The sequence below is a fragment of the Dromiciops gliroides genome, chromosome 2, assembly GCF_019393635.1.
Source record: "Dromiciops gliroides isolate mDroGli1 chromosome 2, mDroGli1.pri, whole genome shotgun sequence".
Classification (NCBI taxonomy): domain Eukaryota; kingdom Metazoa; phylum Chordata; class Mammalia; order Microbiotheria; family Microbiotheriidae; genus Dromiciops; species Dromiciops gliroides.
This window is the reverse complement of record NC_057862.1, coordinates 280,626,646-280,639,188: the sequence shown is the minus strand read 5'-3', so window position 1 is coordinate 280,639,188 and position 12,543 is coordinate 280,626,646.

Genomic DNA, 12,543 nt, shown 5'->3' with positions numbered 1-12,543 from the left:
AAAGATAGATGTGTACAGTAATTTTCAAAGCATATGAACCAATAGCTGGGTATTTATTCATGAAAGAATATAATATTTACAGTTGACCAAATGCCCAACTATATGAGCTTCTTAACTACATTGGAATCCCATCACTATATGGTTCATTATTGTAAAGGTTTAGTTTCATCAGAAGTCTAGGCACATCTCCTAGACACAGTATACAGTAAAGGTCTGAGATAGCCCTGGTGTCTACCTTATTATCTCTGAGCTAGCCTCTGACAGCAATCGGTCAGCAAAGGGTCACTGAGCTCTTATTGTGTGCCTAGCCCTGTGCTCAGCTATGGCTGCTTGCTGTTGCTCTTATGCATCCTTTGATCTCAAAGAGGACCAATGACATTATGAGGGTTACACCTTGACTTGGGAGTGACTTGGATTGAAGTGAGGCAGAGCTGTCCAAAGTCGTCAACCTCATTCTTCCTTCCAGAGCCATAAAGTCCATTGGCAAAACAACTGGTGATGGCCAAGGATGCAGTGGGTGAGCTTGGCCTTTCTGAATTAAGGTCTTTCCCAGGGGAGATAGGAGGAGACAATTTGGCCCATGGCCTCTAGGAACTTATAACTCAGCTGAGATAAATGCCTATTTCTAGGTACAAGTAATTCTAGGTTAACTAACACTAAGTTTTAAACAGGGCACTGGTCAGCTTTTCCAGTCACTATTGGTATGTTACTGCATTGTTTAGTCAACTTCAGCTTGGCATATTTTCCCTAAGCTCTCATTGTAGGAGAGACAGGAGGAGGAGATCCATACACCATCTACCAAGGGCTTAGAGAAGACCGATTGTGGAGTTGGGCAAAAAATAACTATGAGGTAAGGCTGCTACAAAGAATAAAGTAAGATCATTCACATAAGTCATGAGATCATAGAATCAGAGCTGGAAAGGACCTTAGAGATGAATAATAATAATAACCAACATTTATATAGAGCTTACTATTTGCTGGGCATTGTGCTAATTGCTTTATAATTATTATCTCCCTTGATTCTCACACAATACCAAGAGGTAGCTACTGTTATTATTCCTATTTTACAAATGAGGAAACTTGAGGCAAACAGGTTAAGTGACTTGCCCAGGGTTACATAGCTAGGAAGTGTCTGAAGCTGAATCTGAATTCAGTTCTTCCTGACTCAGGGTGGTACACTATTCACCATGTCACCTAGATGCTCCATAAATCCAATTCCTTCATTTTACAAACTGGGCAACATTCTCTGTGCCTCGAGGGAAAAATCTTACCCAAGGTCACACATCAAGGGGGCATAATTAACAGCCTTTTTTTTTTTTTTTTTTTTTTGGTGGGGATGTTACCTTTTAAAAAATATTCATTTTGAACTTAAATCAAAAAGATAAAAAAAGAACATTTTCATGTACACAGCACAACATAAAAAGAAGATTCAATATAAAACCATAAATTTCCATTTAATATTGTTTACTTTTTGGAAAAACTACACAATAAATACTATACTTCATTTTAAAAGCTACTCTGCTTTTCTGTGCTTTCTTTTAAGTTTTCTTTTGTTCTTTGCTGTGCACTTTTTTTTTTTTTTGCAGGGCAATGGGGGTTAAGTTGACTTGCCCAGGGTCACAAAGCTAGTAAGTGTCAAGTGTCTGAGGCTGGATTTGAACTCAGGTACTCCTGAATCCAGGGCCGGTGCTTTAGCCACTGCACAGCCTAGCTGTCCCCTGCCATGCACTTTTAATTTTTTCCCCCTCCCTTCCCACCCTGCCCTAGAGAAGGCTACCAATAGACACAAATATGTATACGTTTCTAAAACCATACTATATTATTCTATTTATCAGTTCTTTCCTTGGATGTGGATAGTATTTTCCTTCATAACTCATTTGTAGTTGGTTTAAGTATTTGTAATACTTAAAATGACTTAGTTGTTCAAAGTTGTTCTTAGACAATATTGATGTTCCTGTGTACAACATTCTCTTGGTTTTTTACTCATTTTACTTTTCATTATTCATGAAAAATTATCCATGTTTTTCTAAAATCAACCAGCTCATCATTTCTTATAGCACAGTAATATTCCATCACAATCATATACCAAGATGTGTTTAGCCATTTCCCAATTGACAGGCATCCCCTCAATTTTCTGTTCTTTGCCACCACAGAGAACTGTTATAAATATTTTAGAACATATAAGTTCTTTTTCTTTCTTCCTAATCTACTTGGGGAACAGACCTAATAGTGGTATTTCTGGATCAAAGTGTATAGGTAGTTTAATAAGGGGCATATTTCCAGATTGGTCTCCAAAATGGTTGGATCAGTTCATAGTTCCAACAATGGTGAATTATGGTCCAATTTTTCCACATCCTCTCCAACATTTGTTGCTTTCCCTTTCTATCATTTTAGCCAGTCTAATAGGTGTAAGTTGATAGCTCAAAGTTGTTTTAATTTTTTATTTCTCAAATCAATAGTGATTTAGAGCATTTTTCTTATGTTTATAAATAGTTTTGGTTTTTATTTTTTCATCAAAAAACTGTTGGTTCATATCCTTTGACCATTTATTAGTTGAGGAATGACTCATATAGATTTGCAAAAGTCCTTTATATATTTGAGATATGAGACTATTATCTGTCTATAAAGATTTTGGCTAAATTGTACAAAACCTTTTAAATTCAGTGTAATTGAAATTATCCATTTCATACCTCACAATACTCTCTATCTCTTGTTTATTCATAAATTGCTCTCTTATCTATAAGTCTTATAGGTAATATGTTCCATGTTCTTCTAATTTTCTTATGATATCTCTATTTATATCTAGGTCATATATCCATTTTGACCTTATTGTGGTAAATTGTATAAGATAATTGGCCTATGCCTAATTTCTGCTAAACTGCTTTCCAGCTTTCCCAACAATTTTTGCCAAATATTGAATTCTTATCCCCAAAGTATACATCTTTACATTTGTCCAACACAAGGTTACTATAATCAATTGCTGCTGTGTATTGCATGTCTACTCTTTTCCACTGATCTACCTTTCTATCTCTTAGCCAGTACTGGACAGTTCTGATAATTACTATCTTATAATATAGTTTAAGATCTGATACTTCTAAACCATTTTCCTTTATATTTTTGATTAATTCCTTTGATTTCGTGACCTTTTGTTTTTCCAAATGAATTCATTATTATTTTTTCTAGCTTGGTAAAATAATTTTTTGGGGTAATTTAATTGGGAGGGGATGTTACCTTTTTTTTGGGGGGGGCAGGGCAATGGGGTTAAGTGACTTGCCCAGGGTCACATAGCTAGTAAGTGTCAAGTGTCTGAGGACGGATTTGAACTCAGGTCTTCCTGAATCCAGGGCTGGCGCTTTATCCACTGTGCCACCTAGCTGCCCCTGGGATGTTACATTTTAAAAAAAATTGTGTAAATATAGTCACTTTAAGCTTCTTCGTTGGGATGCCCAGAGAAATACAGTAGACATATAAGTAGTAAGTGCTAGAGCTGTGATTTGAACCCAGGTCTTCTGACCCCAAATCTAGTAGTACTCTTTGTGCCATACTATGTGAGGCATTTGGGGAGGATTATCTGCCATTTTTGCTTGTCCATATTTATCACTCTCCATTATCATAGATGACCAAAACAATGAAATCCTTTGCTTTTAATCAGCAACCTTGTCTATCAGAGTTCTCTAATCTGTTCTGTCATGGGTTAGCCAAGAGATGAGCTCTTGGTTAGCCAAATGAAGTACTCCCTACCCCAAATCCCCTGAAATCAGACCTTCCACTTTGGATCCACCAAACACCTTGGATTCAACCCATATCCGCTTCTCTACCTTGCAGGTTTTAGTAGATTAGGTTACTAATCTTTAGGGGTGGCTAAAAGACTCTGAAGGGATGCTGTTGGTCTCAGGACATGCTCACTTGATTGCATGGCAACACCTGGGGCTGAGTCTACTAACATGAGGCCACATGTCCAGGGGTTAGTTCCACAGTGTCATAGTCCCAGAACCTGATTCTGACAAAGGCTTGGGGATTTCAGGGAAGCATACCGAAGCAGCTATGTGGTGTAGTAGTTAGAGCACTGGGCCTGAAGTCAGGAAACCTGGCCTCAGACACTGCTCAGGCAAGTCATTAACTTTTGTGTGCCTCAGTTTTTCAATTATAACATGAGGATAATAACAACACCTACTTCTCAGAGTTATTGTGAGGATCAAATGATGTGATATTTATAGTGTTTGACTATTTCCCTGGTCAAATCTGATCTTGAGGCCTATATTCAGTTCTGGGCATTAAATAAAATGAAATATTTTATTGATATCTTGTGCCCTTCCCAGAGCACCAACCTTCATAATAAAGAAATAGAAAAAATGAGGAAAACATTTAGAAAATGAACCACAGTTTTGAAAAAAATTCTGACACTATATACAGTATTCCACAATCATAGTTCCCCACCTCTTCAGAGAAACAGAGGGAGGTGGGTACCCCATGGCACGAGAATAGGAGAACATGCCGAACAAAGGCTGGTGGATGGAAATCATGCTATTTGGCCCAGAGAAGGGAAGAATTGGTGGGGGTGGGAAACAGGATAGCAGTCTTTAAATATTGTCTTGTGGAAGAGGGATTACCTTTGCTCTTTTTGGGTTCCAGAGGGCAGAATCAGAGGCAATTAGAGTTATCCCAAAGTGGAATTCATTGTCTTAGGAGGTAATGGATTCTTCTCTTGGAGGGCTGAATCCAGTGAACATATAGACATAAGACACATCTGGGAGAGAGTCCCAGGAGGTAGCAGGCAGAATTCCAGATGCTTCTAGTGAAGAGATTCAGAATTGGAAGGGATCTCAGAAGTGAACTAGTCTTACCTCTATCAAAACCAGAGTCCTTTATATAATATCCCCCAAAGGGAAGGGAACATAGATTTAAGAGCCTACTAAGTGCCAAGCACTAAGCGAAATGCTTCACAAATATCTCATTTGATCCTCACAAAAACCATAGGAGGTAGATACTATTATTACCTCTATTTTACAAACAAGGGAATTTAGACAGATAGCAGTCAAGTGACTTGCATGGGCTCACACAGCTAGGAAATGCCTAAGGCCAGATTTGAACTAAGGTGTCCCTGATAGCAGTGGCAGAGCTCCACCCACTGTGCCAGCTAGACTCCAGTGTCCATTTGAAGAAGAGATGGCTAACTTCTCCCATCCCAAGGCAGCCCATTCCATTTTGAGCCAGTTCTAATTGTGAGAAAGCTTTTCATTAAAAAGGTATAAGAAATTGTCTTTCTCTGTCTTCTCTGAATTGCATCCAGTTTGCATTTTATAGCTTTGAAGAGTTGCCTAGAGCCTAGTTTCTGAAACTGTGACCCCATATGGGGTTGCATAACTTACTGTGAGGGTCATGAAAAATTTGGTAATAGTAAAACATTATGTATACCTATATATACCTACATACCAGGGGCACATAAAAATATCTCTGGTGAAAAGGGGTTGAGAGTGGAAAAAGTTTAAGAAGCCCTGGCTTAGAGCACTAGGAAGGTAAATTACTTTCCTGGGGTCAAACAGTCAGTATGTCAGACGCAGGATTTGAACCCAGGTCTTGTTCTCCGGCTCTCTATCCAATACACAATTCTGTTTCTTAGGTTCAGGACAGCAATAGTGATACTTATATTTGTAGATGATCTAAAAATCTGTGTGATTGCTCCTATAATCTGCCTTTCTTTCACCATCTTTCACCAAAAGTAGAAGAGAGCTGCTGAAGACCATTTAAAATTTGATCTGTTTCATGGGTTACCATGACCAAACAATTCATCCCCTTGGGACCATGTTGCTGGTGATGTCTCTCTATACTTAGCCAGATTGATTCTTGAACAAGCATGTTGAAAGCATTTGGTACATGCTTTTATTATATATCTTTCAAGAAGTCACTTGACTCTTGAGCGGGGGGGGGGGGGGGCGGCGGGGCTCATTTTCCATAGGTGTAAAATGAGGGGGTTGAATTTCATAACCTCTCAAAGTAATTTTTTCAACTCTAAATTTTGTCCTTGGTATAGATTCTCTTTATTACTTCCCTGGAAGTGGCCTCCTTTCAAATATTTCCTTTTTTATTATATCCCTCTGACAATTCATCCTCTTCATGCTATTCCCCTAACTCTGGTTTAGGTAGTTTTAACATCCAAATCTCTTACCATTTGCCTCTTATTCTGGGCTGGAGGAGAAATATATTTTTTTTTTTTAGGAAAACCAGAATCTTCTCAACATACCACAATGGTGGCATGGTCTGGGTTAGCAATGAGAAGCAATCACAGAGCCCAGAAAGGTTAGAGCTGGAAGGGAACTTAGAGATAATCAGAGAAAAGTAAAGACACAAGGAGACATCTTACAATGTCTCAGAAATCTTATCATAGGGAGAGGATTGTGGAGGAGGAACATGAGCAACATAGTTGGTAACTGTGGGTTCTGCTGCTGTTTGCACCCAGCATTTGGCAGGAAGCTGCTAATTGCCAATCAAAGGCAGTTGAACAAACTAGCCTCATCTGGAAGAAAAGACAGAAGACTATTTTAAATAAATAAAACAGTTTGCTTCTGGAATTGTCCACCAACAAGAATGACAGAGGATTGAGGATCTCACTAGTGTGGAGAGCAAGGGGAATTTTGCATTGAATAGTGTATGCGATATTTATCTTTATGACATTATCGAATAACTGCTATCTATGCTTAAAGTGCAGGTCTACATCTTAGAAGGAGAGATAAAAGGGTCTGAGGAAGGTCTTTTTACTCAAAAATGGAAGAAGGGCTTCAAACTACAAACAAAAAAGACAAAAGATCAGAAGGGACGTAAGGGAAGTCTGACCTGTTAGGACATTGGAGGGTGAAAGAATGTCTTACAAAGTGGGAAGGGAAGAAGAACAGGGGTGTGTTGGAGCTTGCTTGTTCTGGCCTGAAAGAGTTGATTGTTTCAGTCTGAACCTCAGAAATTGGCAAATACTACAGGGCTTGATTTATTGTTTTGGTGATTGTCTAGACTTAAGAAATTGATGGAGGAAATGTTAATAATGCAGATTGAACTTAAATGTATGCCATACCTATTTTTTTCAAAGGAGAGCTGGTTGTTAAACATTTATCAGCACACCACTGGAGAAGATCAACTACTAAACTTTTGAGCAAGAGATATGAGGCTTTCCCATAAATGGGCCAGCTGGACTCTCTGAGAAGGAAGTAGCTACTTTAAAAATACATTTTAATTTTAAAAATTAGCAAAATCTATTTTCCTCTTCTTCCCACACCCAGCTTCATTGGAAAACATAAAAACAAAATCTTTTCAACAAATATACAGAGTTAAAAACATTTTCAAAAAACATTTCAATCAATACCTTGAGTCTATCACCTCTCTGTCAAGTGATGTATAGCATGTTTCATCATGCGTCTTCTGGAATCATGGTTGGTTATTATATCAATTAGAGTTCTCAAGTCTTTAAAAGCTATTTGTCTTTACAATTTTCTTTTATTACATAAAGTATTCTCCTAGTTCTTCTCATCTCACTTTGTATCAGTTCACACAAGTCTTCCTAAGTTTCTCTGAAACCATCCCCGTAATTTCTTAAAGTATTAATTACATAATTTTCATATACATAACTTATTCATTCATACTTTAATTTGTGTGTGCCCACTTAGTTTCTGCTTCTTAGCCACAATGAAAAAAACTGCTATAAGTATTTCTATACCTATAGGACCTTTTCCTCTTTTTTTGATCTCTTTGGGACATTGATCTAGTAATGGTAGTGCTGAGTCAAAGGGTACATATAGTTTAGTAACTTTTTGTTTATAGTTCTAAACTGATTTCCAGATTGGCTTTACTGATTCACAGTTTCACTTACATTAATGTGCTTGATTTCCCATAGTCCCTCTAGCTTTGTCATTTTTCTTTTTTATCAACTTTGTCAATCTGACTGGTGTGAGGTAGAACCTCAGAGTTACTTTAATTTACTTTTCTCTAATTATTTATAATTGGAACCATTTAAAATGATGTTGTCCTATCAGGGTGGCAAATATAACAACAAAGGAAAACACTGGATGTTGGAGGGGATGTAGAAAAACTGGGACACTAATCCACTGTTGGTAGAGTTGTGAACTGATCCAACCTTTCTGGAGAGCAATTTGGAATTACTTCCAAAGGGCTATAAAACTGTGCATACCCTTTGATCCAGCAATACCACTGCTAGGTTTATATCCCAAAGATATCCCCCAAAAGAGAAAAAGACCTATTTGTACAAAAATATTTCTAGCAGGTCTTTTTGTAGTGGCTAACAATTAGAAATCAAAGGAATGTCCATCAATTGGGGAATGGCTAAACAAGCTGCGGCATATGATTGTGATGAAGTATTATTGTGCTATAAGAAATGACAAACCAGATGATTTCAGAAAGGCCTGGAAAGACTTATATGAACTTATATGAAGTGAGCAGAACCAGGAGAACATTGTGCACAGTAACAACAATATTGTTTGATGAAGAATTGTGAATGACTTAACCATTCTCAGCAATATGATGATCTAAGACAATCCTAAAGAACTAATGATGAAGCATACTATCCACCTCCAAAGAAGGAACTGATATTGATTGAACACAGACTGAATGAAGCATGCTATTTTTCACTTAGATTTTTTTCCTTTATTGAAGTTTTCTTATACAAAATGACTGACATGGTAATGTTTTACATAATTACACATATATAATCAATATTGATTGCTTACTGCCTCAGGGAGGGGGCAGAGGAGGGAGGGATAGAATTTGGAACTCAAAACTTTAAATAAAATATTTATTATTATTAAAAAAATAAAATATGATGTTGATTGGTTGGGTTACTTCCCTTGAGAAGTTTCTATTCATATCTTTTGACAATTTATCATTTAGGGAATGGTTCTTATACATTTGAATCAGTTCCTTATATATTTTATAAATGGGACCTTTATTAGAGAAACACTGCAAAACTTTTCTTCTAATTTTAGTTTTATTGCCTTTGTGCAAATCCTTTTAATTTTGTGTAATCAAAATTGTCTCTTTTATCTTCTGTGATTTTCCTTATATTTTGCTTGATTATGAACTCTTCCTTTATTCATAGATCTGAAGGACAATATCTTCCTTGCTCCTCTAATTTATAAAATACTTTGTGTCTAAGTCATATACCCATGGAGAGTTTATATTAGTATATTACATGAGAAGTTAATTTATATCCAGTTTTTAACATAATGCTTTTCAGTTTTCCCAGTATTTTTTGTCAAATCATGAATTCATACCTCAGTAGTTGGAGTCTTTTGGTTTATCCACCTGTAGGTCATGTTGCATGTTATGTACCAATCTGTTCCACTAATCAACCTTTCTATTTCTTACCTAGCACTAAATCATTTTTGTGATTACTACTTTGTAGTATAGTTTGAGATCTGTACTGCTATGCCTCCTTCCTTCCTACTTTTTCTTTTCATTTTTCTCTTAAGATGTTTGACCTTTTGTTCCTCCAGAAGAATTTTTCAGGATTGCATTTTATTATTATTTTTCGTACTCTATAAAATAATTAATTGGTAGATGATTGGTACCAGAATTCAATAAGTAAATTAACTTAGGTAGCATTGTCATTTTTATTATATTGTCTCAGTCTACCCATGAGTAATTAATATTTTTCTTATTATTTATGTCTCTCTTTATTTGTATAAAGAATTGTAGTTGTATTTCATATAGTTCCCATTTGTGACTTGGTGAGTATATTTCCTAGTATTTTCTATATTCTATAGTTATTTTAAATGGAATTTCTTTTTCTGGTCTATTCCTGCTCTGTTTTGTTGGTAATATACAGAAATGTTGATGACTTATGTGGGTTTATTTTATGGCCTGTAACTTTGTAGAAGTTATTACTTGTTTTAATGAATAATTGATTGACACTTTAGGGTTCTCTAAATAAACAAATGTATCATCTGCAAAAGTGATACTTTTGTTTCTTTTTTGCCTCTTCTTATTCTGTCAGTTTTATTTGCTATAGCTAGCATTTCTTGTGCTTTATCAATATTGAGTATCTAGTAAAGGCTGGCTCTTGGTTTTAAAGAGATACTACATATTTCATTAAGAAAAGATCCATTCATTCTTATGTTTCCTAATTTTGTTAAAAAAAATAGGAATGGATGTTGTATCTTGTTAAAAACTTTTTTCTTGCATATGTTTATGTAATCAAATTATTTTTGTTGTTTTTGTTATCATCTTATATTGCTTGTTTTCCTAATATTGAACCATTGAAATGCATTCCAAGTATAAATATAACTTGGTCATAGCTCGTAATCTTTGTGAGTTATTGCTGAAGTCTCCTCGATAATATTTTATTTAAAATGCTTGGATTAGTGTTCATTAGGGATATTAGTCTATAGTTTTCATTCTCTATTTTGACTCTAATTGGTTTAGGTACCAAGAGCATATTTGTGCTATGGAAAGAATTTGGTAGGATCCTTTCTTTTCTTACTTTCTCCCCCAGTCAGCTTTTATAATATTCAAATTAATTTTTATTTGAATATTTGATAGAATTCACTTGTCAATTCATGTGGTCTTTCCCCCTACCCCCTTCACAATACACTTTGGGAGCTCATTTGCGATTTGTTCAATTTCTTTTTTTGAAATTAGGTTATTTTATGCCTCCATTTATTTATTTTTTGTTTGTTTGTTTTGTTTTGTTTTGTTTTTGCGGGGCAATGGGGTTAAGTGACTTGCTCAGGGTCACACAGCTGGTAAGTGTCAAGTGTCTGAGGCCAGATTTGAACTCAGGTACTCCTGAATCCAGGGCCGGTGCTTTATCCACTGCGCCACCTAGCCACCCCTATGCCTCTATTTATTATTCTGTTAATTTGGGCATTTTATATTTTTATAAAAATGCATCCATTTCATTTAAAGAGTTTATTTAACATGTAATTGGCTAAAGGTTTCTAATAATTTCCTTGATTTTTCTCTTCATTTGTTGTTAATTCTCTTTCTTCCCTTTTAACACTGGTCATTTTATTTTCCAGGGACGCAGACCTCCTTGATCTCAACACTGAGCATTCTTTCTGGCTTTCCCCTATGCCTGAGATGCTCTCATTCCTCACTTCCTTCGCCTGGCTTCCCTGGATTCCTTTGTTTTTTGTGTCTGTTTTTTTGGTGGGGCAATGAGGATTAAGTGACTTGCCCAGGGTCACACAGCTAGTAAGTGTCAAGTGTCTGAAGCCGGATTTGAACTTAGGTCCTCCTGAATCCAGGGCTGGTGCTTTATCCACTGCACCACCTAGCTGCCCCCAGATTCCTTCAAGTTTTAGCTAAAGTCTCATCTTCTGCAAGAAGCTTTTCCTTAAGTCTTCCTTAATCTTAATGTGCCTTCCTTCTGGCATTATTCCCAATATATTTTGTATATATCTTATTTCTACATAGCTGTGTGCATGATGTCATCTTCATTAGACTATGAGGTGCTTGAAAGCAGGGACTGGAGGTTTCCCCCCTCCCCTCTTTCTTTGTAACCACAGAACTTGGCATTGTGCCCGTCACATTGTGCTCAATTTTTAAAAATTGTAAAAAAAAAAATCAAATTAGCTATTGAATTTTCAAAAATGTTCCTGGTTTTATTTAATTCAATCACCCCAAATTTGTTGGTCTCTTTTATTTTAAATTTTTAAATTTTGGTATTTAACTTTTTTTGGTTTTCTAGGTTTTTAAAAAAAGTTTCTTATTCAAATTGTTGATTTATTCATTCTCTCTTCTAGAAGTATACATTTCCTCCTAAAGATTGCTTGGGCTACAGTACAAAAATTTTGGCAAGTTGTAGCATTGTTGTCACTATCTTTAATAAAATCACCTATTGTTTCTTTGTTTTTTTTTTCTTTGACCTACCAGTTCTTTAGTGTATTTATTCCCCCCCTTTCCTTTTTTCTTTTTAAAAAATTAAGATCATCAAAAAATTACAAAACAATTTCCATATCCTCTGTCTTAGGTGACTTCTTTTATGACCCCTGATGATATTAGGGTTCTGAGAAGACATTTGTATCATCTATTAGAATGTAAACAATTCATTCTTTTCTTCTGGATTCTCCTCTGACTTCTTTACTATATCTTAGCAGCCTTCTCACCCTAAAAGATGCCTCTGACCCTGCACCCTTCTCACTTTGGAAGATACCTCTTCTGTGGCCTCTTCATAGCCTCCATTTGAGGAAGTGTCCCACCCATCTATGCTCACCCCCTTCACTCCTCCCCAATGTAAGCTTCTCAAGGGCTTTCTTTTTGTGTGTAATTGTATTCCTTGCACAATGCCTGGCATGCAGTAAGGGCTTAATAAATGTTCTATCTATCTATCTATCTATCTATCTATCTATCTATCTATCTATCTATCTATCTATCTATCTATCTATCTATCTATCATCTATCTAATCTTTTAATCTCTTCTTGTTTAGTTGCTTATGATTGTTTGTAATCACTGTTTTATATTTCTCTTGACTCCTTGGTTTGTATTTCCAAGTTTTGACTAAGCTCTGCTCTTTACATCAGAAATGTTTAAAAGTTCCTCGT